The sequence below is a fragment of the Tachypleus tridentatus genome, chromosome 9, assembly GCF_004210375.1.
Source record: "Tachypleus tridentatus isolate NWPU-2018 chromosome 9, ASM421037v1, whole genome shotgun sequence".
NCBI classification, from domain to species: domain Eukaryota; kingdom Metazoa; phylum Arthropoda; class Merostomata; order Xiphosura; family Limulidae; genus Tachypleus; species Tachypleus tridentatus.
The window spans coordinates 122,881,006-122,905,849 of NC_134833.1; the positions used below are offsets into that span (position 1 = coordinate 122,881,006).

A 24,844-nucleotide genomic window follows, 5' to 3' on the forward strand; every position below is an offset into this window, starting at 1 on the left:
ATCTTGTGATTCTATTATAGATTTTAAATCAATTTCATCAGTTTCTGTAAAAACATTCTTATTCACAAAACTTTCCACATTTACAGAATCATCTGCTTTAATCTTCTCAATCAGAGTTTGGATTTCACTAGAATCATCATAACAAATAACTTCTCAAGAATAAATCCACAGTTTCAAAAGCACTTTAGTACACATTTATCTTTTACGTAATTGATTGAATGACTTAAAATTTCAGATGCTCTCTTACAGTTGTCCATGTTTGCAATAATATGATGAAGGATCAATATTCTATATTTCAATTTTATAAACTGTATAATTCCATTATCTAGTGGCTGATGTTGTACATGGAGATAGAAAGACTAAACAAACATTTGAAAGTTAAACTTTTGGGTGACAAGTTGCATTATCTAGGAAAAGTAGAATATTCCTATTTTCTTGTTCCATTCTTTTGTTTCATTTGTTCAAAAATTCCTCAAATATAGCACTTGTCATCCACACTTTATTATTCGCTTTCCATTTCACAGGAAGTTGATTCTTCCTTAACTTTTTGAAACATTACAGATTTTCACTTTTACCTATTACCTATGATTTCTCTAGTTTTCCATCAGTAAATGCAACCAAAGGTACAGTCAATCATTTATTTGAATGACAACCTTCGGAAACATGACGGCAGAAAAATGAACATAATAAATTTAACCAATACTTGCTGCAACAAAATGTCTGAGAATTTATTAATATTTAAACAAATTATTAATTAAACAAGAATTTATTAATATTTAAACAAATTATTAATCAAATAAGAAATTAATATTTAATGAAAAACATTTTTTTCTGTCTTATTCAGGTTCTAATTCTACCTGTTGGTAGTTGAGGATGGTAAAAGATAGTTTTCTGTCAGCGTTATGCAGGTTCCACCATGTAGAGGGGCTTTTATAAGAGAAATCTTAAGATAATGCTGCAAAATCTTGATATTTTTGGCTTGTACAGATTTCTGCCTTCTGTAGTTTCTGGCTTAAACAGGTTTTACTGTATTTATTTTAAAACATTATTTTTCTCATTTCAAAATGATATTGACATAACAAAGTGGAAATAACTTCACAATTCATGCTATAACTAATAACAAATATAATCGGTTTAAAAATGAATTTCCAAAAAATGTGTTTCTCAATGAGAAGAACGAGACAGCAGTAAAGAAATATTTGGTTTGATGAAGCATGGTTTAAGATGAAGATGAGGTTCTACATTGAAAATAAGATTCCTTGTTAAGTTTTGACATTAATCATCACAGGTAATTCCAACTCACATGTGTATGAAATTTAGTAGGAAAGGATGAAAGATACCTAATTGTCTTCTCTGACAAGGTTGGATACTGTGCATCAATACCTAAGTAAAATAATGTGACTTTTGTTCAACACAAACTTTTAGTTCAAGACACCATGTGAAGCATTCTCCAGAAGCTGATATGTTTTTGAAGGTGTCGAGTTATTTGGTAATGCGTGAAAAGTGATGAAAAAGTAGTTTCTCATCCACTCACAACTACCATCACATTTGGAAACATTCTTATGAAGATCTTTCATGAAGTCCTTGAAGTGTGTCTTCATTATGTTCAACATATATTCAGCAAGTGCTTCAGATGAGTTCATAACCATGTGAATGAAAAATGAAAAAAGATTCCAGTTCACTACAACCAAAATGTGCATAGCTCCAGTTTTGCAATCATTGAATTAACTTTGTCTTGCATGTAGAATACTGATATAAGCTTGCTTTAGAATGATATATTTAGGTTGTTGAAATGAGCATATATCTATTGTTTAGCTTGCATTGCTTCCCATCATCACTTCTTTGGCAACAGGTTTGATTAGTGTCTCTCCTATTACTCCAATAACTCTGGCATGTACAGTTACATATGATACTATAAAAGAGGTTTTCACAGATTTCATATTATCATCCCCTGCCACATTGTGCTTTACTTTCTGGGAGACTGGAATGTCCTTCTCTTTTCTTTGTAAAATTCAATAGCTTGCACATGGTATTCCTCATGGTTTGTTTCAAAATGACGCTTCAGGTCTCCATACATACGGCACATAATGGAATAGGCTTTCTCTTATTGCTTGTCCATCAAAATTCAATTTACAAATAATTTTCATCATATTTACATGATATTTTTGGTTTCTTTGCAACTGGTACTTTTACAACACTATCAAACAGTTTTGGTGATTCATTAAATTGGTTCTCACAGCTATCACCACCTTATCACATTTCATTCACAGTCTTTACCATTACACTTTAGAAATCCTGTTCTTAACCAGTAATCTGTGATGGCTCAGACGTACCATCATTAAACGAAAATCTTAATCCATGTACCATCTAAAATAATCTTGTGTGATACCAGAGGTACACGTATCATGCTTTTGTAAACACTGTTCTTGACAATAATAAACTAACTCTTAAAAGAGCACTGAAGAAGTATAGCTACCTTATTTTTTACCTCGTGAAGAATTATTGGAAGAACTTTGGTGTGGGTATTTGTAGTAGATATATAATTACTGGCAGAATCTTAAGTAAGGAAAAATATTCTGTCTTATTATTTATATATGGCTTTATTAAAGAATAACATAGAAGTGAAATTTTAAACTTTGTTTAGGTGAAAATGGAATATTATTTGGTACTTGACTTTTTGAATAATGTTCTCACCTAAACCTGTCTGTCTGAAAATGAAATATCAGCAGTTGTTTTTAATAGAGAACGTGATTTTAAAAGATGTCTGATTATAGTAATTTAACTATTGCGTAACTATTCAATAACTATTGCAGTTCCTTTTCAAACTCTCTAAACTTGGTAACAAAATAGGACACTTCTAAAAACTTTAATATCTTGAGTGATAAAAATATTTCAAATAACATTTCAGCCAGTAATAGTGAATTTCCATGTAAAATTGATGTGGTTATCACAGTGTAAACTGTATGGCTCTTTCTTCACTTCCAGTGCATTATAAGAAGGCACATCTTCAACAAGTTTACAAATATTCTTGTTAATTTACTATTGGCAAGATTTAATTGTACTAAATATCAGTGAAACTTATGCCTTTGATGGTAAATGTACAGCATAATTTTAATCTTCTATCATACAAGTTATTAATTTGAAAAAAGAAGAAGAAGAAATGGCTGATAGTTCAAATAAAATAAAACCTTAACAAATAGTTCAGTCTTAAAATAGACTAAAACTTTAATTTTAGAATTTATAATATTCTAAATGACAAAACTCGTTCAAGTTATAAAGAATACACATTTAGAAACTACTGCAGATGGTGGCCTAGTCTTTCAGGATATACTAGAAACATGAAAAATCTACTGTGTATATTATGTGAGCAGTATTATGCTAATAACATTGTTTACCCATAATAATAGAAGAGTTTGTCTCTGCATGTGTATGACCACCATATCTCCAAAGGATAGAGCCTAGAAACCTGAAAATTTGCACCAATAGTAAGTGGACTCTGAGGTTGTGCACCTGAGTTTTACTACTTATTCACATGTATGGGCATCTTTGTAGAAAAAAACTTCGGAAAAACATATAGAAAAGAATATGTGACAGCCATATCTTTAGATTTTAGAAACCTAAAGTTTTGCTCCCATACCAAAAGACCTCTGAAGGTGTGCACCTAAGTGCTAAGGAGGCAAAGTAGCAGAAAACAACAGAGAAAAGAAGTGGTTCCTTTTATTGAAAATGGAAATCACAGACAGACATGTACGTGTGTGCATGTGTACATCTTTTTAAGGAGGTGAAGTAGTAAAATAAACTACATAGAAAAGAGATATTCCCTATATAACAACTTTTAATATATAGAATAGTCCATGCAATTTGTTCATGACATGTTCCAACAAAAGTTTTTATGTCATGTTGCTTCAGTCGAAATGTTCATAGGTATTACTTTTATTATAAAATGGGTTCAAGATACACACAATAATGTTGTTTAGTAAAGGTGGAATGGTCTGTTTTTGGGAGCCTGGCATGTCCAGATGGTTAGGGTGATCAATTTGTAATCTTAAGGTTGTAGGTTCGAATCCATGTTACATCAAACACGCTCATCCTTTCAGCTGTGGGAGCATTTTCATGTGACTGTCAATCCCACTATTCGTTGCTCAAAGAGTAGCCCAAGAGGTGGTGGTGGTGGGTGGTGATGACTAGCTACCTTCCCTCCAGTCTCACACTGCTTAATTAGGGGTGGCTAGTGCAGATAGCCCTTCTGTAGCTTTGCATAAAATTCAAGAACAAAACCCTTTTTGGGGACCACACCTTCTTATTATGAGGCAGGTCCCATACCATTCTGCCAGCATGGAAAGTCATGTATTACCCATTCATTTCTTTTGAGGGGGCCCAGGTACCATGATGCATGGCTAGTCCACCCCTGTTATATTGAGTATATCAACCTAATAACCTGAGCATAGCTGGAAGTTTCAATTATATAACAACATCTAATATATATAAAAGACAAGGTGATTTGCCAACCATCCTTTCCAGCGATGGCTTTTACGTCATGTTAATCAGCTATAAAAGTATAATTTAATATTGCTCTTTATCTGTGTACTGAAAATATAAAATGATACATACAAATAACAAAACTTGAAACCACTTGTTGATTTGTTTAAAGTTTTTTTTATTAAAAATGTTAGTGATATAATAAAGTACTGAAACAATTTAAGTTTACTGCTGCACAGGGGCAGTCACTCAAGGTTGTTGGTCTTGACCTGCATAGCCCATGCTTTTCTCAGGGCCAGATTTATGGTGGGTGCTCCAGTAGATGGTAAAACAACTAATATATCAATGAATAAGGAGATCAATGCTGGTTATTTCTGCTGTTTATGAATGTGAACAAGCATTAACATTTCCTTATTCTATCTCATGTTTGTATTGTTTTTTCCAAATATATACATATATATATCGATGTATAAAGAAATAAAAGTAACAACCACATTGAATTAAAATTATAGTAATATTTAAAAATATTCATCATTGAAATAAATTCATCTCCCATTCAGGTTTTTCAAGGAATAGAATTTCTGCACCTCAACAGTGTAATCCATAGGGATATTAAAAGTTTGAATATGTTAGTTTGAATTGATTGGAGCAGAAAACTTGGTAAGTTTTGAAACATATGATGACTTTGCAACCATGTGTAGTTCAGAATATTTTATTAAGTTTTTTTTAAACAGTTTTCTTTTCTGTAGATTAGTTGACAATCTGATAACAGATTAGTTTTTACAAAACCTCTCTGTCTGAACTTTAATTTTTCAAGTTTGGTTATCAGAAAAACCAAAAACTAATTTTTAGCCACACTGAAGAAATTAAGATGAAAATGGAAAATGAAATACTTCTGTAGGTAACATGTTTTACAATAATTTATAACTTTTACAATATTTCAGCAGTTTACACCATTTAAGTTGTAATGATTCGTAGATTTTATCTTTTATGTATAGATAGTTTCATAGACACTTTTGTCTCTCACCATCCAGCCAAACTGATCAGTTCTGTTATTCAATAAAATCATGTACCAAGTAACTTGCTAGCCCCCTTTAATGAAATAAATTGTCATAGATTACTTGAAGGTATGTAAGGTTAATGATGACTTGAAAATAACCTAAGAAGGTTGAAACATTGTTTTGTGCTTTATTAGTAAAAATGTTTACATCCATAGCAGCCATCCGGAGATACATATTATGTATTTAGTCAGATTTTACATTCTTTTCACACCAGTAACATCAAAACGACAGTTTGTTACAAAAATATTTGTTCCGAAACTAAGCAAAAAACTTGTACAAATTAGCAGACTGTAACAAATTTGTTTATGTTGACAAATTTTATTTGTACATTTGAATTATTAATTATTTTTATTTTACAATCAAACTTTGTAATTGAAGCAGAACAAATCAAAATTAGAGTTAACTATTTTAATTTGTCTTTTTATTAATTTATCTGTAACAAATGATGATAAAATTTTATTTTGTTATAAATTATAAGTCTGAATATTGAAAAGATAGTTTTGTTACATAGGTGAATTTACAGGAGGAGAAAGGACAAAAAGAATGTAAACTTAACACACTCTCAAAAAAGGATTTATACAACTGAATAATGTTAAAGTAGTTTTAACAGTTTTAAACCAACAAACTGACTTCAAAACTGTGACAGTTATTAATATGCCTTAAATTAATTTTGTAAGGCTGACTTGAAATTATCTCCAAGTCACTTCTGTCTTCATTTTTTTTCACACGAAAACTATTATTCTTGATTCTTTCCATCATGTAGCTGACCTTGGATTGTGGGCTGTAATAACACCAGAGTGAAGTAAACAAACAACAATGGCTGGCACTTTTTGCTGGATGGCTCCAGAAATTGTAACTATGAAATAATATGGGCCTGAGGTTGGCATCTGGTCGTTTGAAATTATGACTGTTGAGATGATTGAAGGTGGACCTCCTTATTTTAATACAGATCCTCTCATGGTAAGTGTTGCCAAGCAATATTTACAGCCAAAGAGAAAGAGAAGATTGAATTTTCAGCTTTCTCCTTATTTGAATGACTTCCCCTTTTTTCATTTTGGTATGTAAATACTTTGAGATGATAGTAGAAAATTTTGACTTAATAAATCTGAGAGTACTCTCCACTGGATAAAATTAAACTATTTCATAATCAATTTCAAGATCCTTCAAGAATTTGTGTGAATTAATGCTTTGCTTTAGTTAAAGACAAAGGTTTCCATAATAACATTTCTCAAAGAAATTATCACAACACCCAAATTCTTAAAAGTTATATTTTTCTAAAATTCAAAACACAATTGTTTTCTTTGGTCAAAGATGTTTTTCAGCAACTACAGGGAACAGCTATAATGATAAAGATGAAAACAAGACTTTGCACAATACTCACTCATATAGATACACATATAGTCATGAAGTCCCACTCCTTTAACAGGTATTTGATCTCACAGCCAGAAATGGGAAGCTGGACATTAAAAAAAATAAAATAAATAAAATTCTCCCGTCTATCTCTAAACACATTTCCACGAAATCATACCATGCCTTTAAGCGCTCAGAAGCTGTGAATCGTTTGTGTACTGTTATTTCACTAAGCTATTTTGTTTTCCTTTGAACCTATTATCTTAATGAGATACACCAAAAAGCAATATTATTAAATGTGAGAATTCATTGTTGTGCATGGCTGTGCTCATCTTACAGTTTGAGTACTTCATGATTTACTATTTGTTTATTTTTTTAATATTCATCATTCCCATACAATATCTTATTTTACAGGTGAAAAAAATGATATAATTCTTATATCCTTTTTTGTTTGGGTATAGTGCTCACAAAACCCTGTCGTCACTACAGTGACTTTATATGGCACTGTAATGTGTCCCCTCATAGGACTTCATGGTGGGTGGGGTCAGTGGACATTGAAATATTCTTTTTTTTTTTTATTATGGATACCCCTTATATAAAAAAACCAAGCATGACAGCATAGAGAAAAATATGAGTACTGGCAATCGACCTCGCATTGATGACTCTATATGGTCAAACTCACAACTTGAATCTGTCCTGCAATTTTTAACTATACATTCTTTAACTGAAAAACCCTCAGGACAGATGTCTCAATTTCTTATTCAGAATGGTTTAGAAGGGCTTGCTGGCTCACTTATATTGGTAAAGAAAGTTACGGTCTGGCGACATTTTAGTGGAAACAGGGGCATAGCCAGGGGGTTGGGGGTTAACCCCTCATGGACCCAAACTTTTTTAGACAAGTTTAGTTTCTACCTGTGAAGTTTCATAAAGATACATGATTGCATGGCAGATAATTTCACACAACAAATGGTCAAATGCAAATTTCTGATTGAACACTCTTTTAATACAGCAAGTTTTGTCAGAACTAGAAAAATACAACCGAATATCTATGAATAGCTCAAATGCCTGTTCGTTCTTGCCAGGATACCTACTACACAGTTTGGTTCAACTTTTATATCACAGTGAATGGGTAATGAGGCCAAGGCCATTCAATTGATCTTCAGTGGTAGTATTTCTCAAATACGATTTGGATCTTCTGAGAGTTGAAAACGAACGTTCCACTGAGCTCGTTGACACAGGCAATGTGGCAAATACTTTCAACAGTCTAGAAATGACTGGAAACGTTTCTGCATTGCACATGCATCTATGACATTTTTTCGTCTGTTGTTCGCAAGTGATTTGTACCAAACCCTAAGTTCACCCACTGCAGTTAGTAAAGTGCTGTCAATTTCAGCCTTGTATATATTGACCAACTCTTTAATTTGGTCATATTGTTGTGCTGTAGGTTCTGGCCGTTCTGTGGTAGATCCTGATGGTAGTAGGCACATGAAGTTTGTAAGGAGAGTTTTGTGACTGGACAGACGGTTACATATTTGTGAAAGAAAGTGATCAAGAAATGGTACAAATACAACAATATGAAAGTACTCCTCAGGGCTAGTGGTTTGTGGGTTAGCACGGTACATCTGTCTTTCAGCCTGCCTTGACATTATGATGTCAATTTGGAGCTCACTACACAGAGTTTGAGCCTCATAGAAAATGTTGTTAAATTCATTCACAGTATTATTTCTGAGTGAACGGATTAAATCTTCCACTATTTCTACGTGATGCATCGCAGCACCTAAGTCAATGTTCTGTTGCAGCAGTATGTTGCACAGAGGTAAACTAAAGGAAAACAATTTAGCAATGGTAAATAGAGTGATGATGAATTCTGGCTGTGTTATAGAACACAACAATTGATTGGCTTGCATGGCAGAATCTCTGTCTTGTCAATCTGATATGATCTCAAGGGCATCTGCAAGTGCATGGATTAATTCTAGAAAGACAATGACTGAGTCATGCCTCTTAACCCCCATGGGTGGGGCAGATACCTTTCATACTTTTTTTTTTCTATTCAGGTGCTTTACTCTCCACCGAAATAGCCAAAACGTGCTTTTGTTTGGGTGTATTGAGAAAGGTTTCAATGCTAGAAATTACTCCCATGCAATTTCACACAGGAACTTCTTTACAAGCATCAAAAATTGCCAAGTTTAGGGAATGGGCACTGCAGTGTACATAGGGTGCAAGTGGGAATTTATCAGTTATGTGTCTCTGGACACCATTGAATTTCCCACTCATAGAGGTAGCACTATCGTACTCTTGTCCTTGCAGGTAAGCCATGTCAATACCATATTTTGTCAGATTGGTTATGATAACATCAGCCAAGTTTCTGCCTGTCACATCATAAGCAGGTGTAAATTGCAAAAAATCTTCTCTCATTGCAACAGAGTTGTCATTGGCATGCAAATATCTAACACACAGCGAACACTGTTCAATGCCTGAATTATCTGTTGTCCCATCAGTTAATATTGAGAAACACTTTGCAGCATTAACTCTGTTGACCAAAGCATCAAGAACATGAGTATTACAGGCATTGACGATTTCATTTTGAATTTGAAGACTCAGAAATGTATCATTCCTCTTTGTACTCTTAAGGCTTTACATCACCTTTTGCCCTGTGGTGCAAAATTGCCCAAAAATTCCCATCATTATTGATGGGCTTCTCATCAGTTTCACCAACAAACATTGGACCAGAATCATATTTTTCCCTCAAAGCTAAACCCTGTCTCCCACACAGCAATACAGTATCAGTAATAGGCATTAAATATTTCTGGTTCTGTTAAATTTTTTGCTTGTAGGTTGCATTAAGCTGCAAGTGCACAGATGAACTTGTGTTTACGACCTGTAGAAAATTGTTAGCTTTTTTTTGCTGTCTTGGTGGTACTGTTTCAATTCATGTGCCTTGAAGTCTTCAACAACCTTCTTCCAGTTTGTGTATGGAAATTTCACTAGTTGTCCCAATTTCTGGCTTCCAGCACCATCAGGAGCAAAAAGAAAGCAGTACTTGCAGAAAGCACCCTTTGCATGTTGAGTGTAAAGTAGCCATCTCCACTGTGAAATCCAACGATGCAGAGTATTTGCATGATTTTTAACACAAAATTGATATAATGAGGAGTCGACTTACCTGTTTATCAATGCTGACATCATCAGAAATGTAATTTCCAATGTCCCAGACTGGACCTGGGGTGGTAGTGGCAGCACTGGTATTAGGCCACAGTGATGACTCTGACAATTCAGTTGATAATTTTGATTCAACCTGATTGGCTGCAGCAGATTGATCAGGTTCATCCTCATGAATGGGTTTAAAGAACCCATGCAGTGTCTTTTGCTTTTTCAGGCTTGACATAATGAATGATTGTTTATCGCAACTTCTATTTGTCAACGTCACATACACAGTACCATTGGCGCTATCTATAGTGAATGCTTCACTGTAGATGGCGTTAATGGTACTAGGTTAGTGCCATGGTGCTGCCAGCCTGCCACGATGCCACCCACTGTTTATTTGTGTGTGAAGTTAGTTTTTGAAATCAAGGGAATCTGAACATGCACTGCCCATGATATTTAAATACAGATTATAGACACTATATATATATTTTGCACTCTCCTGAGTGACTCTATATTTTAAATGTTGATGACAGGACTGTAGACCTACTTTACTGGGCCTGATAACTTATATATTATATATATAGGCCTATATATTTATTTATGATTGAAAAAATAAGACAAACACCTCAGTGTGCCATTCTGAAATTTGCTAAAAGGGTGGTCTCAGAATGCATAATTCAGGCTTTTCTTCTATGTTTTTATTAAATTTCATGGGGGGCATACCCCTGGACCCCTCTAGCATGGCTTTGAGTCTGCAGCGCTTGCATGAAGCACTCAAACTAAAAAACCCCCACGAATGGCCATTTCTGGCTCTGCCCCTGAGTTGAAACATCTTCATCACAACATTCAAAACTCCTCTTGAAGTCGAAGGCCATTGGGGATATACTCATTCAGGTTACTCCTCTTTCTACTTTGAATTCTTCCAGAGGAGTTATAGTTGAGAGGGATTTAAAGACCATTCCAGAGTCAAGGTATTACAGCCGTGCACCCAATTGTTACTCATAGAGATGGGATTATGGAGCCAACAAATGTTCTAATATTAACATTTACAATATCACGTCCTCCTACAACAATCAAGGCAGGATGTCTCAATTGTAAGGTATGGCCTTGTATTCCTAGTTTTGTTACATGTTTTCACTGTCAATGATTTGGTCACTTGAAAACATCTTGCCGTGGTTCCTTAACATGTGTCCATTGTGCTGGTAAAGACCATGATACTTTTGAATGCCAACTAGAATCACATTGTATTAACTGTAACGGTTCACATCCTTCCTATTTTACTTCTTGCCCTAAATGGGTCTCAAGAAAGTTCAGATTTGTAATATGTTCATAACAAGTTGAATAACTTATTATTTTAGTATACGTACCAACAATAGAGATACACATCTTTACAAACATCTGTAGGACCTAATTATATGTTTTGACTGCTATATATAACATTCCAAATTACACCATAAATGATGTGAATGGTGTTAAATCTCCAAGTTAGACAAAAAAAAAATCCATCTTTAATATTTTTATCATAAATAACAATTTCTGTATTGTTCTGTGCTGTTTGTTTCTTGTTGCAACATTTTCAGATATAAAAGGCAGTTTGGTATAAGTAGTATTCATTTATTTATTTTGTGAGATTATATCTCATTATTTTTTTTCATAATTAAAATTAAAAGCAGACGATTGTTGGAGGTTGTTTGTAAATTACTGATCTGTATGTTAACGCCTTAGTGAGAGATATAAAAAGGTTGCGGGAAAAGAGCAAAAAAGTAAAGTTAGTTAACTGAAAGATAATTTCGTTCAGAGGAAGGTTAGAAAAAGTAAAATTAAACGTCCTAGGAACGAATAGCTCAACGGTAAATATGTTAAAGGGAGATTAACAATTTTCTTCCATTTTGAGAGAATAACTTGTATCGTCAAGGTGTTTTCTATGACCACTGAACCTGCCTTTCGCAAAAACAGAAGACGTGTATCAAAAGTTAAGATACTGTTATGATAAAAGAAACCATAAAGGTAAAACAAATAAGAGTTATACACTGTTATTGTTTAAATTAAAAATAATGAAAGATAGTTGAGCTTTTCACCTGGATTCTAAAGTAGTTTCTTGACAACAAAAAGGGAACTCTACAGTGTAGGATTTAAAATACAACTATGATATACAGTTTAAATTGTTTTTCTACATATAACTATACACTATTTTAAAATAAGCGAGGAACGTAATGTTCATTTATTGCTAAATTTACTACCACTAACAAATTAGATACTTTGTCCAGCACACCTATATATTTCACTGCATTACTGTATACTTCTAGACAAAAAAATGCTTGACAAGCATAAATTAACTTAATCACTATAAAAATATATATTTTAAACAGTTAACCCTGATATTTAATTTATGCGATAACCACCAATAAATAAATCATGTAATCGTGTTTAAATCAAAGTTTTCTTCAATTGACTAAAGGTTATCAGGAAAATTCCTACATTAGGCGATTTGAAATAAAATCTCACTGTTAATTCCTCAAGTATGAAAACAAATAATTCAAGACATATGAATGTCGTGAATGTCCCAATGATGATCTTAATGTGTCTTGAGAACTTGGAAAGGGTGTCCACAACTGAGCATTGATGTTTACAGCTCTCAGGATAAAATAAAGCGATTCAAGGATGTCAGATTTGTAATGTGTTCGTAACAAGTTGAATAACTTATTATTTTAGTATACATACCAACAATAGACATACACATCTTTACAAACATCCATAGGACCAACTGCAATTACATTAGTGTAAGTATACCGTAAATGAGTAATTGCGAATTATGCAAATTAACACCAAAGGTATGCCTTAATAATTATTTATTGCAAAACAAATTTAAAGATATTACTTTATAATTACGGATTAAATTCAATAAAGAGAGACAATATAATCTTTGTTGCTTTAATTCCAAGTTTTTTGCAATAAAATACTTTCTACATGAACTAACCAAACCAATGGTTGAAAATGAAACTCATCACTTACACAAACTTGTTAATGTTGGAAATATGATAAACACCACCACCACCAATTCCTACAGCAACTATCAACCACAGATTGATATTAATGAAAAACGTGTCAGATTTTATCAAATGCGAAAACATTTTCTTCAAACAGATTATTAAAAAAATTTTTAACGCACCATTTGTATTTTACATCGATGATTATAGCTAATTTTTTTGTTCCTAAGGCTTTACCCTCACTAACGTGACGTGCCTACAATATCAGATAGATAATTGTTGTTTGAAGAAAGACAGTTCTATTTTTCTATTTTAATGGCAATAACAACAATATATAGCTCCACACTGAACTTGTGACAATATATTACAATTTACAACTTCGAAAATTCAATTCAAAACGAATCTGTTACGAAAGAATGGTTTAAAGACATATAGTTTAAGCTGACCAAAATATATTAAACGAAAGATTGAACAATCGCCGACATTTCACACACCATACATGCAGTTCTTAAAATTATACGCATGCGCCTTTGTTGAAAACTGTACGATCTGACGAAGCTCACAAGACCGAAACATCGCATTTTATTTAATTTTCAAAGTATTGGTTTGTTTGGAAATTGGCGCCAAGCTACACGAGAGCTATTTGCGCTAGCCGTCCCTCATTTCGCAGTGTAAGACTAGAGGGAGGGCAGTTAAATTGGGCTACTCTTTTACCAACTAATAGTAGGATTGATAGTCACATTATAACGTCACCACAGCTGAAAAGGCGAGCATGTTTGGTGTGATGGGGATTCGTACCCGTGACCCTCGGATTAGGGGTCGAGTGCCTTTACCACCTGTTTATGCCGGGTCTTTACAAATTATAGTTGAAAGCAGAAACATAAGTTTTGAAAGTTGCAAACTTGTGTTAAAGCATTCGTGAGAATAAATTTCCTAATCAGAGTATTGACTGACCTCTAATCACACAAACAGTTTTGTTTGTTTGTTTGAAGTTAAGCTAAAAGCTACAGGATGGGTTATCAATGCTTTGCCCACCACAGTTACGAAACCTGGTTTGCAGCTTTCATGATGACGATAAACCCACTTGAAGTAAAAAAGTGATAAAGAATTAACCTGAAGATGAACTATGAAGGTCGAAACGTTGTCCTGTAGTTTATTTTAACTGAAGTTTTAATACCCATAACAATTGTATTGATAATATATTTGTAGCATTGTAAATCAGCAGACATACAGCTGTACTGCTAGGAGGCCCAACATTTGTAACAAGTAAAATAAAACCTATAGAAAAATAACACGTATCGATATATATGCTAATATTTATTGCTTTTTTCATGACCAAAGAAAATTTCAAACCCAAATGTGGATACAATCAAGATATGTTACCCACAAATTACACTACATTTAGGATTTAAGTCAGCATTTAAAATTAAAAGCGTGTTCAAACCCATAGACACCCTATCCATCTCAATGAGCTCATGGGTCGTATGCAGATACATTTGTGGTGTGTAAAGTTACCAGAATTGTTAAAACTTACACGTCAGATGAACAGCCATGCATAACAGTGAATTTTTATATTTACTGATATTATTTTTGTTGTGTTTCATTAGGATGATAGGTTTAAAGTAAAACAAAATAGCCTTGCAAAATAATAAAAATTTATACCATATCTTTCACAGTTCAGAGGCTGTGTATTATTTATCTACATCGCTTCTAAACACTTCTCTTGGAAATCTTGGAAGACTGTAAACATATTATTGTTTTTCTTTAATGTCTGGCTTTCCATTTGTTACAGTATGATACAATGCCTGAATAAGAAGTGTAAATTGGTGACTAAATAATTCTGATAATATAAAAAATACATAAGTATTAAACAATTTAACCAATACTGTCACTAACATTACCATTACAGAGGTAACATACCTTATGTACAAAATACACAAACTGTCTACTTCATGTACTATCACTGGATTCCTGACCCTTGATAACCATGATATCAGTATGTACAAACATTTGGGAAGCCCACAAATAATGTCTAAATTGTTCCAAATTCATTGCAAAAATAATTAATCCCATAATCTACAGCAAGAACTGTGAACTTACAGCAAATTTAAACAAACAGTGCTCAAAATAAGGTCGAAGAAACTCATTTGTGACAAAATAAAGAAGCCTTACAAGCTTTGTTCTCAATTCCTTGTAATGATGAACAAATTCAAGTGTGTATAAAAAGCTGAATGTAGTAAACACTGTAACATAGCTAATCATTTTTCAGCAAGCTATATTGAAGATGGTAAAATATTAGACATAAAATTTATAAAACTCAAACATTTAAGAAAAAATTAAGTTACACATAAAACAGATGGAGTCAGTTTATAAAAGCAAACAGAAATGATAGGATGATGCAAAGATTGCAACAATTTCAGACCATATGTAATTGTAGCAAAGCTATGTTGTTATTTAAAGTTGTGGGTTCATTTATAAAATTTTGAACTTGATAAACTTCTATACCTAATATATTACACTATTCAGTATAGTTTGGTGAAGGTGAAATATATACTTTTGTAAACTTCAAGAATTAAATGTTTGTTGCTGTAAACACACTGGTCAAATATTGATTTTTGCTGCCATTGTTCATCAATATTTTCAATACATTTTTTGTATGAATATTATTCAAAGCCTTGTTTTTATCTTCATTACAGCTTTACCCTATAGTTGCTGGAAAACATTTTAGGTGAAGCATACAACTGTGTTTTCAAGTAAAAAATATAGCTTTTAAGAATCTGGGTATTGCCAAACAATGATAACGTTTATGAGCAATATTAATGTAGAACCATTTTTGTTCATAAAGCAAGGCAAATAAATATCTTGAAGTTGCTGAAATTTTATCCACAGGAAGATTCCATTAGATTTATTAATCAATTTTGATTTTATTTTTTCCCAGATCCTATAATCTTGTTTCTAATTCAATTGTTTTATAAATTTTAAAACCTAAACATTTACAAAAAAGAAAAGGGGAGACATTCAAATAATGAGAAAGTTGAAATTCTATTCACTCTTATTCTTTGGCTGTAATACTGGTTGACAACACCTACCCTGAGAAGATTTTCATTGCTACAAATCTGTTCATTTTATATATGTTTGTTGCTTAGTTCCAAAATTAATATTGTGTTAATAAAATGTAAAATTCACCGCCATACACATTTTTTTTTATAGTTTCCAAATATCTAAAGCCAACAGTCATAAATACAGTTTGAGAGTGACATTATTTTCTTTTTGCTGTGAAACTTCCTTTCTTCCTCGTATTGATTATACATTTCAACCAGAAATAATTCTTGTTTATACACCTTCAAATAATCTATAATAATTTATTTCAACAAAGTGTGCTGGTAGGTCATTTGGCATGTGATTGTATTTTTGCTAATAAGCATATGTAAAACCAGGTTTTTATGTCAAGTTATAACAGTACAATACATAGCTATGTGATGTAGTTGGTTTTACTTCATAGCATATCATAAGTTTACCACAAAATAATCAATTTAAGATTAAACAATACTCAATGTTTTACACAAATGAAAAAGAGCTTACTTTTTATTAATATTTAAAAATTTAATATTAAAGGAAAAATGAAGACATAAAGAACAACAGCATAAAATAAAAATATAACAGCAACTATTTAAATAAATAAAATAAAAACATGGATATATTCTAGCCAAACTGATGAGAGACAAAGTTTCTACGAAAGGTTATCTACACATGTCATACAATAATTTAAATGTTGTAGGCCACTGAAATATTGTAAGTTAAACATTGATATGAAACAAGTAAATTGCAGATGTTTTGTCTTCTCCATTTGGAACTGCACATGTGTACAAAGGCATGTGTCTCAAAACTTACTTAATTTAACATTACCACCCATTTCAAGTAAAATAAATTAAAAACACTGAAAATCTGGAATTCATTATATTAATGAAAACATGGAGGAGTTTGTATTATTAATGTTTAGAAATCATTAAAAATGGAGAGCCTTTTTCAAAAGTAATGTGTTCATAATCTGTAGTTCTGGAGTTAATAACTTTAAAGATTACTAAAGATGTGAGGTGGGTGGTTCTTATAAACGTGAAGTTGGATACAACTGTAAATTAGGTGGATATATTGGCTGCTACATACCATCAGTTGGAGAAAATATGCCATCATCATAAAACAAAAAACTACAGAATAAATGCATCATATTTTGTTTTGTTTATTATACTGTTCTTTGTATTATTGTTGAAATTTAACATTACTTATATGTATGAACACTGTAGTTTTATTTTGTATGGAAACAGTTTTAATTATATCTTATCTAAGCCTAAATGAAGTAAAAGAGTGTTCATTACCATAATAAATAACTTAGTATTACAAATGAATCATTGAAATTTTTGTGTGTGCATGTTTTTTATTTCTAACATGCACACACAATATTATCATTTCTAACAGTATCAAACATGCAGTCATTAAGTGGTAGAAACAGATTCACATTTGAAAGATTGGAGAGTACACCAGATGAAATTAGAGACAAAATACAATTTGGTTATGAAAGGTTATCACATGCAGACTTTAATAAATGATGAACACATTCTTCAGTTTCTTTACATATTTTTACAACACTTGAAGATATCTTTTTCAAGCCTCTCTGTCCTTCATAAGTAAAAAAGATTTTCTTTTAATATTAAACAATGCATACACACAACACAAGCTTTATAGTTTTTTTGCTGACCATACAAACTTTATACTCTGCAATATAGAACACTGATATTGTCGTATTGTATGTAAAGACCATATCTGTAGTTATTCTTTTGAAGAGTTCATACTTTCTATCTTGAAGTATTTTGTTTTTAACAGTGTAACTTTCACCTACTTTGTTTGGAGTTTCCATACAGTTCTTACAAAAACATGAAAATTTGTCTCAAACTATCATATGAAGTGGTTTTCAGAAGTGAAGCACGGGAATATCGTGTGTATACAATACACTAGACGTAGAAGTAGTTGGGCCACCCGTCCCGAAGTTTATGACTGTTAAATGATAGTCAACAACAGTGCAAACTATCAACCCATGACTGTGCTCTGGTGTGGGACATTTCCACACATTTAAAGGAGAGTAGTCAGTCACTTACCACTTGTGTTTTACTTACTTTTCCATAATAATTTATAAAACTGTACATAAATAAAATTAAAGGTGTTGCTTGTTTATTTGCTTGGTAGTATTTTACTGAAATCACAAACATGGCTCTAATTTACTACAGGAACCTTCATTAAAGCTCATTTCTTACCAAAAGAGTGTCCTTACTGTGCATTGCTATACCCAATCGTCGTTCATGTGTTATTTTCCCAGCGGCTAAGAGGAAATTTTGGGAGCTTATAACTTTTAAAATCGGTTTTTGATATTCATGGTAGCCAGTATGCAGACAGGCTATTGTGATGTAGCCAACTCAACAACTTAATTCAGGATCAGGTTACTCTTAGAAAGACAAAATATATTTTTGCTATACCTTGTTGGTCCTAGTCTAGTATGTTGCAGAAATAAACACAACATCGACCATTAACACATAAACATCAGTATAAAGATATGTGTGCAATCAAGTGGACAGATGAACCGAAATAGAATCATACTGGGACTATCAAAACAAAAACAAAGTTAGGTATCAGAATAGAACTTTTTAGAAGTTAGTTTTCCCAATACCATATTCTTCTATGTTGTATGGTCATACTCTCACTCTTAGAACCATAGTGAAGCATGTAATACTAACAATAAAGGTGAGTTAGAAGCTACATTATTGCAAAAGTTTTATTGTTGCATTAGAAATGCACTAAATCTTCTGGAATTAAACTGCAGTCTGAAGCATTAGACATAATACATAACGGTTTGGAACAGTATGGGATCTATTGGTCCTTCCTGGCTCTTACATCCTCCAATTTAAAGTGTAAATATTAATAAATGTTTAAAAATCTTAAAACCAATGCTTATCATTCATATACTTATCAAGCTTTCTGTTAAACTCGTTTAAATTTTCTGCAACACAACATCCAAGGACAACCCACTCCAAAGGCCAACTATCTTTTGTCCATCATCTACTCGCGAAGTTCGCTATTGGTTAATTTCACGCGAACAGGAGAAGAGATAAAACATTCTTAGAATAGATAGAAAGAGAAATAAAGAAATTCGATAGACAGGATGAAAAAAATAGTAGGGCTCTCGTCCCTTAGCCGTACTATTCTCACTGCTAAGTATGGACAATGATGATGCATCAACATCATCAATTCCCTTTACAATCTTCAACACCTCAATCATATCACACTCTTCCTTCAATTCTTCTTTTCTGAAGAGAAAGCAGTAAGAGAGATTTCATCCACTCCTCATATGACAACTCCTCCATCCCACACACCATTCTAGTAACCCTAGTAATTCTGAGACTGATCAGCTATTACATCAAGATACCTTTTTTCATGATACTGTTTTGATTATTCCCATCCAAATTATTATTCAGATTATGACAACTCAGTAGCATTATTTTGCATTTATTATAATTAAATCCCATATTCCATTTATTTGTCTAATTCACTGAATGATATAAATCTTTCTGTAAATCAGCAGTATTCTCTTCACAGGTAGTAACACTCTATGTCGTAATGTAATCTGCACATTTAAGTAATTTATTGACCATTCCTTCATCTGTGTCATGGATGCAAATAAAAAAGATCAAAGGTTCTAAGACTTGAACCCTGAGGTACCTCATTTGTGACATTAATCTAGTTTGGTTGAACTGCATTTGTGACAATCCTTTTTTCCAGATCTACTCTTGTTCTCATTAACATAAATAGTAACCTTTTAAAAGAATGTCAAAAGATTTCGTAAGGCAAGGTTTTCCACCAGTGAAACCATGTTAGCTATCTAATAAAATTTTACACACGGTTTAATAACTTTTCGAAGTTTCTTTTCATCACACTCTTCAAAATATGTTCCACAACTGATGTAAGACTAATGGGTCTATAAGTATTGGGACAATTTTCGTCAGCTCTGTTGAAAAGAGGAGTTACATTAGCTCATTTTCAATTGATTATGCTTCTCATAAATTTTACTTCCAATACTGTTTGTGAGCCAACATTGTTTTTCTTTGCTGTTACCCAATTCTTTCTGTAAGAAAAATGTTTCCCTTGAATATTGAAAATTTTTTCTTTAAAGATTTTCCACATTTGCTTTGTGGCTCAGCAAAACACAGCTGCCCAATTCACAACAGATAATTCTTGTTGCTTCCCTTGAGAATTTGGTTTTTAAAATTTAGAATCAAAACATTGTTATTTCTGATTTCAATATGCAAGAAAACATCAAACTTAATACAGCAGTGATCACTTGTATTAACAACACAAGTTTGTTACACTAGTGTAACACACACAGAGAGTGGTGTGTGTGTTTACATACGTATATATTAATACAGGGAGCGGTGTGTGTGTTTACACGTGTATATATATATATGTGTGTGTAAATACAGGGAGCGGTGTGTGTGTATGTTTACATATATGCACACACAACGTCCTGTTGTTACAGATGTTAGTGAGCTTTGTTATACACATTTATTCGTTGTATTGTCAAATAGCATTTGATTTTGTGTTTTTGTTTACCAACTTGTTATTTAGGAAGCGATAAATGAAAAAGTTCATTGCCTGAAATATTGTAGCAACAAAAGTACATATATTAAACAATATACATGTCTGAAGTTAACTTTTTGGTAATTCTGTCTTCAACATTTTCTTTTATCTCCCTTCACAACCACCACACATAATTTTCTACAGTTTTAAACCAATTATAATATTAGTACAATAAAGAAACATAAATAATAAGTTATACATTGTCAGACACACGTTACAACAGATTGGAGAAATAGAACATTACAAGCAATTTTATAATTTAACAAATATTCTAATATCAAATAATTGTATATATTAACTCTGGTGAATCCATGAAAGTGAAACGTTGATTAAAATATAAATATATTCATTGTTATTTATCTGAAGTGTAAAAGTCAATTTTTATGAACTTTTATCAAAACAATTGTCTTCCTCACCACAGCAATTAACTACCTCATATTGTCAAAATGTCACGTAGTTTTTGCCAAGTGTAAAGATTTAGAAACTAAAACAGTTAACTCTAATCATCATTCTACCACCAGTTTCAAGGTCATATGGGATAGGGTTCGAAAGGTCAGTGGGCACTACAATTCTGTCCCCCTCTTGATCTTACTCTCTGATGGCCAAGAGGTAGCTGATGTTCGGAGCATTGCCGATACTCTTGGTGAAAGCTTTTGCCGGGTATCTAGCACTTCTGCTTGTTCCTCCACCTTCTTGGCCATCAAGACTCAGGCAGAGCATTCACCTCTTTCCTTTCGAACTGACTGCCTCTTTGATAATAATCATCCCTTCACACTGGTGGAACTGAAAATGGCCCTTCATTGGTCTGGCAGTACATCTGTTGGACCTGATGATGTACACTATGACATGCTGCAATGTGTCTCTCCTGCTTCTCTTGATATTCTTCTAATTGTTTTTAACCGGATCTGGCAGGAGAATGTTTTTCCTAATGCCTGGCACCAGGTTATTATCTTACCTTTTTCTAAGCCTGGGAAATATCCCAATATTCCTTCAAACTACCGTCCAATTGCTTTGACGAGCTGTCTCTGTAAGTCCTTAGAGAGGATGGTTAATGCTCGTCTTGTTTGGTTCGTCGAATCAAACAACCTCCTCTCGCCCACTCCGTGTGGGTTCCGACGACAGCACTCCACCATGGACCACCTGATTCGACTTGAAACATCAATCAGAGAAACCTTTCTCAAACAGCAACATATTGTATCAATATTCTTTGACATTGAGAAGGCTTATGACACAACATGGAGGTATGGGATTTTGCAAGACTTCCACATATATGTGTTACGTGGCCATTTACACATGTTTATTAAAATGTTTTTAATGGACAGGAGATTCCAGGTTCGTGTGGGTTCGACACTTTCCCGTTATTTTCTACAGGAACCTGGGGTCCCTCAGGGCTGTGTTTTGAGTGTCACACTTTTCAGTATATAGATTAATGCCATCACTGTTGCAAACGGGCTCTATGTCGACGACTTTCACATCTCGTGTCAGTCGTCAAACATGAGATATATTGAGCGGCAACTACAAACTGCCCTCAATCGTGTACTGAAGTGGACCACTGCGATCAGTTTTAATTTCTCTCTCTCTAAAACCGTTTGCATGCACTTTTGCCGCCAATGGGGCATTCAACCTGATCCTGAACTCCGTGTTGGTGAAGTTTCGCTGCCAATGGTACCTGAGACCAAGTTCTTGGGGCTTATCTTTGACTGTAAGCTGACCTTTATACCACACTTAAATCAGCTACGGGTCAAATGCACAAGAGCACTGAACATCCTCCGTGTCCTCTCTACCACCAGTTTTGGAGTGGATCAATGTTCTATGTTAAAGATTTATCGTGCTCTTATTCGATCAAAACTCGACTATGGATCAATGGTCTATGGATCTGCCAGACCCTCGGCCTTAAAGATGCTGGATCCCATTCATCATCAAGGACTTCAACTCTGCACTGGGGCTTTCTGCATCTCTCCAGTTTAAAGCTTATACATAGAATCTCATGAACCTTCTCTGCATCTTTGCCGTTTGCAACTGTCTTTACTATATTCTTTGAAACTTCGTTCCTTACCAAAGGATCCCACCTGGGGATGTGTTTTCCTTTCTCAGTGGGCCATAATTTTTCTGAACAGACGATTTGCCATTGCTCCTTTTGGCCTTCTCATCCAAGCATAATTGGATGAATTGGGTCTGATTTTGGATAACATTGCAGAATCCACTGGTCAGCCCATCCCACCATGGCTTATTACAGTCCCAAAATGTGATCTTTCTTTAAGTCATCTGAGAAAGGCAGATACTCCTGATTGGAAGTACCGTCTTTTATTTACTGAACTTCTTTTGAACAATCTTCCCATTCTAATTTATACAGATGGTTCCAAATCAGGTAACTATGTGGGCTCTGCCATGGTTATTTGCAGTTTGGTGGTTGCGTGCAGAATCCCCTCTACAGCTTCTGTGTTCACTGCTGAACTGTATGTCATATCTCTTGCCCTGGATCATATTGAAGCTAAGCAGACTCCAACTGCACTATTTATACTGACTCTCTTAGTTCTCTCCTGGCCCTGGAATCGCTTAACGTTGGCTCACACCCTATTCTCGCTGATATTCAAAACCGACTGGCCCATTTCTCATTAACATCTTCTTATATCCAGTTTTTCTGGATACCAGGCCACGTTGGTATTAATGGCCATTAATCTTTTTAGTCTCATTTAAGTGTTTGATATTTATTCATTGCACCTTTTTAATTATGGTTCCCTTTTAAGAGTCTCAATCTCTTTAGTTCAATTTAAAATTGGAATATGGCCAGAACATTAAATAACTCGACACCAGGACAGAAAAGGCCAACTTCAAGTGACTAACGCTGCTGTTTGAACTATCCGTTTGAACTACCCATTAGTCGTCCTGTCGAGTTGTTATTACAATTTTGCTGCATGTCTTTTAACACTTTTATTACTTTACTTTTTGATACTGCCTATAATGACACATAACCCGGAGCCAGGACTGGAAAGGCCAACTTCAGGTGACTGACGTTGATTCTTATACTTACCTATTGGTCTTCCTTGTGGGTTATGACCATTACCATTATGCTAGAGAGAGTCCTTTACAACTTCTCTTACTCTGCTTTCTCCCTTAACATTGTAGACTAGGTGTCAACTATGGTTTTATGCCTTTTCTGTTTTTTAATGCTGTTTTGTTTTACCTTCATTTTCTTTTATGTATTTTACTACATTTAATTAATTTTACCTTTTTACCGGACGTTTGGCGCAGATAGGCTAGCTGCTTTGTGCCATAACACACTAAATCAACCAACCAACCAACTTTTCTCCTTTTGAGACCTTTTATGGGCTGTTTCAAAATGAGTTAAAAATAAATGAAATACAGCATGTGGTAAATTGGTTAATCCTCATTTTGAGAATAGGTCACAGGGCTTATGTCACATTTTCAGTTATATTTAAAGTGTAACTATCTTACTTTAATATCATTGTATATGAATAAACGTGACATCAAAACATGTTTAATAATTAAAATATTAATGTTACATAAGTTTTAAATTCTTAATTTTATAAGGAAATACTTTAAAAAATCCTCAAGCTCCCATAGTATGAAAATTGTGTAATTTACCCTCTAGTACTTGTCTCTTCTCTTATGTAATTTTTTTCTCCTAAAAGTAGAAACGCGTAAGGCGTGCGACTCGTAATCCGAGGGTCACGGGTTCGCGCCTGCGTCGCGCTAAACATGCTCGCCCTCCCAGCCGTGTGGGTGTATAATGTGACGGGCAATCCCACTTTTCGTTGGTAAAAGAGTAGCCCAAGAGTTGGCGGTGGGTGGTGATGACTAGCTGCCTTCCCTCTAGTCTTACACTGCTAAATTAGGGACGGCTAGCACAGATAGCCATCGAGTAGCTTTGTGCGAAATTCCAAAACAAACAAACAAACCTAAAAGTAGATGTGGTAGAAATTATTTGTTGTAACATAGTTATCGTTCAAGCAAAGCATATTTTTAAAGCCTTCAATAAAGTTAGTTTACAGTCATAAATAATAAAATCAGACTCACTTATAACACCTGCCTTTCACATTCATTCTTTCACAAATTAGCAGTAGTTTTTTCAGATTTCATAAACTATATTTATTTATATGCAATAAAAAGTTAAAGATGTAATCT

General features: G+C 33.6%; 1 long non-coding RNA gene across 1 annotated transcript; it reads left to right on the forward strand.

Moving 5' to 3' along the window:
- The first annotated feature begins 728 nt into the window (after positions 1 to 728).
- Positions 729 to 17,417, forward strand: LOC143226240 (uncharacterized). The gene is made up of 2 exons (XR_013014425.1): positions 729 to 5,139; positions 6,304 to 17,417. It is a non-coding gene; the product is annotated as an uncharacterized LOC143226240 (long non-coding RNA).
- Positions 17,418 to 24,844: the final 7,427 nt, after the last annotated feature.